The 5,191-nt window shown below is 42.7% G+C and overlaps 1 pseudogene; it reads left to right on the top strand.

The window, feature by feature from the left end:
• The first annotated feature begins 2,659 nt into the window (after positions 1–2,659).
• Positions 2,660–3,680, top strand: LOC103286329 (actin, cytoplasmic 2-like; annotated as a pseudogene).
• Positions 3,681–5,191: the final 1,511 nt, after the last annotated feature.

Genomic DNA, 5,191 nt, shown 5'->3' with positions numbered 1-5,191 from the left:
TGGATCTCATTAAAATTTAAAACTTTTGTGCATAAAAAGATACTATAAAAAAGTGATAGTTTTGCTCAATGGATAGAGCATCGGCCTGAGGACCAAAGGGTCCCAGGTTCGATTCCAGTCAAGGGCACATATGGTTGCAGGCTCCTCCCTGGCGCCGGCCCTGGTCGGGGCTCGTGTGGAAGGCAACTAATCAACGTGTTTCTCTCACATCGATGTTTCTGTCTTTCCCTCTCTCTTCCACTCTCCCTAAAAATCAATGGAAAAATATCCTTGGGCAAGGATTAACAAACAACAACAACAAAAACTGAAAAACAACTCACAGAATGGGAGAGAACAGTCACAAATCTGATAAGGAATTAATCTCCAGAATATATAAAGAACTCTTACAACTCAACAACAAAAACACACACACCCCAGTTAAAAAATGGGCAAAGGACTTAAATAGATATTTCTCCAAAGAAGATATACAAATTAACAATAAACATGAAAAGAGGCTCAAAATCACTAATCATTAGAGAAATACAAATCAAAATCACAATGAGATACCACTTCATACCCACTAGGATGGCTAGAATAAAAAAGACATAATAACAAATGTTGCGCCCTAACCGGTTTGGCTCAGTGGATAGAGCCTCGGTCTGCGGACTGAAAGGTCCCAGGTTCGATTCCGGTCAAGGGCATGTACCTTGGTTGCGGGCACATCCCCAGTAGGGAGTGTGCAAGAGGCAGCTGGTCGATGTTTCTCTCTCATCGTTGTTTCTAGCTCTCTGTCCCTCTCCTTTCCTCGCTGTAAAAAGTCAATAAAATATATATTTTTTAAAAAAAATGTTGCTAGGAATGTGAAGATGTGCATTGCTGGTAGGAATATAAAATGATGAAAGCCTTGTGGAAAAGAGTCTGGCAGTTTTTCAAAAAAGTTAAACATGAAATTATCATATGAGCCAGCAAATTATCATATGAGCTAGGTATATATCCAAGAGAAATGAAAATATACCCACACAAAGACTTGTATACCAATGTTCATAAATAGCAGCATTATTCACAACAGCCAAAAAATGAGAACAACTCGAATGTCTGTTAATGAATGGATGGATAAACAAAACAGTCTATATAGTCCATGGAATATTAGTCAGCCATAAAAAGAATAAAATTATGATACATGCTACAACATGGATAAACCTTGAAAGCATTATGCTAAGTACAATAAGCCAGACACAAAAGGACAACTATTACATGATTTCCACTCATATGAGATACCTAGAGTAGTCAAATTCTTAGGTACAGAAAAAAAAAATGGAATAGAGGTTACTAGGGGCTGGGGAGAGGGTGGAATGAGGAGTTATTGTTTAATGGCCATAGTTTCAGTTTGGGGGGTAAAACATGTTCTGGAAATGGATAGCGGTGATTGTTGCACAACATTGTGAGTATACTTAATGCCACTGAATTGTACACTTGCAAATAGTTGAATTGGTAAATTTTATGTTGTAGACATTATACCGCAAAAACCAACACAGAAACACCATTTCTCACCTTTCAGGTTAGCAACATAGAAAAGTATAGCAACCCACTCTGTTGGCTAGGCTGTGGGAAAGCAGGCCCTCTTATATTTTGCTCGTGGGAATGCGACCCTTACCGAGAGGAATCTGTCATTAGTAACAAAATTTCATGTCTTTACCTTTTGCCCCAGAAACCCCACTTCTAGAACTTTACCTTGGAGATGTAGTCCCAACAATATGAAAATACATATGTACTTGGTTGCTCATTGCAGCAGGGGAACTATTTAGATGCTCATACATAAAAAAAGTGGTTGAATAAAAGTTCTTCCACACACCTCTGTGAATTGAAGGGATGTGATTTCCAGGATATAATGCTAAGTGAAAAAGGCAAAGTGGGAAAGAATATATTGTGCTACTTTTGTATGAGAAACAAGGGGAACTAAGAAAATATACATTTGCCTCCTCACTTGAGCATAAAGAAACCTAGGAAGGGAAAAGCAGAGAGAACTGAGATTGATTACCAGAAGGCACTGGGCAGGAATTGCAAGGACAGGAAGGAGGGGACAGGGGAGAAGATACTTCTCTGAATGTACCTTTTTTAAAAAAGGTTTATTTTATTGATTTTTTTACAGAGAGGAAAGGAGAGGGATAGAGTTAGAAACATCAACAAGAGAGAAACATCGATCAGCTGCCTCCTGAACACCCCCTACTGGGGATGTGTCTGCAACCAAGGTACATGCCGTTGACCGAAATTGAACCTTCAGTTAGCAGGCCGACGCTGTATCCATTGAGCCAAACCGGTCAGGGTTGAATATACCTTTTTGTACAGATCTGCCTTTGGAACCATGCCATTCTTTTATGTATTGGAAAAAGTAAGTAAAATCTCCAAGATGGGAGGGGAAAGTCCTAAAATCTAATACAAACAGAACCAAAGCACATTTCAAATGAATAACAAACACACTTGTTCTCACTCGCTGCAGCAGGCCCACACTCCTCTCGCAGCTGTGCTCTGTGCTATTCCATTCTCCAAGACTGTTGTCTCCTCCTCCAATCGCCATGGAAGAAGAGATGTCATCAACAATGGCTATGGCTGTGCTGAGCTGGCTTTGTTGGCGATGATTCCACCCATCCCCCAGCTGCGTTTCCTTCCATTGCCAGATGCCCCCAACACCAGCATCATGGTGGGCATGGGGCAGAAGGACAGCTGTATGGGCAACAAGGCCCAGAGCAAGCACGGTATTCTCACCGTTTTGGATGACATGAAAATGGGAGAAGATTTGGCACCACACCTTCTATAACAAGCTCCTAGTGGCCCCCGAGGAACATCCTGTGCTGCTTCTGACTGAGGTTCCTCTGAACCCCAAGGTCAACCATGAGAAGATGACTCAGATCATGTTCGAGACCTTTACCACTAAGGCCTTGTGCATGGCCATCCAGGCTGTGCTGTCCCTGTATGCCTCTGGCCGCACCACTGATATTGTTAAGGACTCTGGGGATGGGGTCACCCACACTATGCCCAACAATGAGGTCTACTTCCTCCCATACTCTGTCCTGTGTCTGGACCTAGCTGGCTGGGACCTGGCCGACTATCTCACTGAAGATCCTCATGGGGTGTAGCTACACTTTTACCACCACAGTGAATGGGAAATCATGTGTAACATCAAGGAGAAGCTCTGCTATGTAGCCCCGGACTTCGAGCAGGAGATGGCCACTGCAGTGTCTGCCTGCATCCTGGAGAAGAGCTATGAGCCTGAGGGGCAGGTGATCATCATCAGCAAGCAGTTCCAGTGTCCGGAGGTACTCTTTCAGCCCTCCTTCCTGGGTATGGAGTCCTGTGGCATCCAAAAGACCGCATTCAACTCTATCGTGAAGTGTAATGTTGATGTCCGGAAAGACATGTATGCCAACACAATGTTGTCTGTAGGACCACCATGTACCCCAGCATTGCCGACAGGATGCAGAAGGAGATCACAGCCCTGGCTGTGATCAAGATCAAGATCATTGCCCTGCCGAAGAACAAGTACTTGATGTGGATGAATGACTTCCTTCTGGCCTCACTGTACACCTTCCAGCAGATGTAGATCAGCAAGAGTACGACAAGTTGGGCCCGTCCATTGTCCACTGCAAATGCTTCTAAACATACTGTGGGCAGATGAGTAGCATTTGCTGCATGAGTTGATCAAGTCTGAGTTTGCCCTAGCAAATGTATACACCTCATGCTGGCCTCGTGGAACTGGAATAAGCCTTTGAAAAGAAATTGTCCTTGAAGCTTGTATCTGATCTTGTATTCAAGTTAACTGTTCCCTTGGTACATGTTTTAATACCCTGTACATATCTATGATTTTAAAAAAATATTTTTTATTGATTTCAGAGAGGAAGGGGAGAGAGAGAGAGAGATAGAAACATCACTGAAGCCCTAACTGGTTTGGCTCAGTGGATAGAGTGTCGGCCTGCGGAGTGAAGGGTCCCAGGTTCGATTCCGGTCAAGGGCATGTACCACGGTTGCGGGCACATCCCCAGTGGGGGGTGTGCAGGAGGCAGCTAATCGATGTTTCTCTCTCATCGATGTTTCTAACTCTCTATACCTCTCTCTTCTTCTCTGTAAAAAATCAACTATATACACTGGGGATGTGCCCGCAACCGTGGTACATGCCCTTGACCGGAATCGAACCTGGGACCCTTCACTCCGCAGGCTGACACTCTATCCACTGAGCCAAACCAGTTAGGGCTTCAGGGATGTTTCTATCTCTCTCTCTCTCTCCCTTCCTCTCTGAAATCAATAAAAAATATTTTTTTAAAATCATATATATATATATATACATATATATATATATATATGAACATCACTGATGAGAGAGAATCATTGATTGGCTGCCTCCTGTATACCACCTACTGGGGATCAAACTCACAATCCAGGCTTGTGCCCTTGACTGGAATCAAACCTGGGACCCTTCAGTCCATAGGCCAACGCTCTATCCACTGAGCCAAACCAGTTAGGGTCATATTTATGATTTAAACTCCTGTACATGTGGTTGGTCGCTTGGTGGCCGAAACAAAAACATGATTGTGCAAGAGAAATCCAGTGGCTTGGTGAGAATTGGGGAGACCATGCATTTCTGATTTGTTCAGGTTACTAACCTGCAGAAGATGCCTATTCCAGGATTTCTTTAGAGGCTGGCGTGAGTCCTGAACCAGCTGTCATTTCTGTGCTGCCAGTCTGATGGTGTTGGGAGAGTTTAAGGCTTGGAAAGTTTCTATCTCTCTATCCCTCTCCTTTACTCTCTCTCTAAAAATCAATGAAAATATAGTTTTTTAAAAAAGGTTTAACTATTAGGGAATCCATTAGACATTGAGAATGACTAATGTTATGATGACCTCAAAAATAGTATTTCATGCTTTATCACAGTGCTACCTCACTAAATAGGAAATTTAGTTTCTAAAAGCTCTTATCTGTTTTTTTATTTTACTGGCTTGAAAAGCAGATTCCTGTTTTGAGAATTACATGTTGTAATATAATCACATGTAAGTTAATGGTTCAAAAACAAATGATAGTACTTTAAAAAAGGAGCAAGACCCTTTTCCTTAGGTTGTGACACCAGGCTAAGAGGGCTTAGGGTTGGAACGCAAGGAGTGTGGGTAGGGCATGGGCTCAGGTATAAATCTGCTTATGCTCAAGAAGAAGGGCAGGAGATGGG

This window comes from Eptesicus fuscus, chromosome 4, assembly GCF_027574615.1.
Source record: "Eptesicus fuscus isolate TK198812 chromosome 4, DD_ASM_mEF_20220401, whole genome shotgun sequence".
NCBI lineage: Eukaryota > Metazoa > Chordata > Mammalia > Chiroptera > Vespertilionidae > Eptesicus > Eptesicus fuscus.
This window is presented reverse-complemented; position numbering and strand designations above follow the sequence as displayed.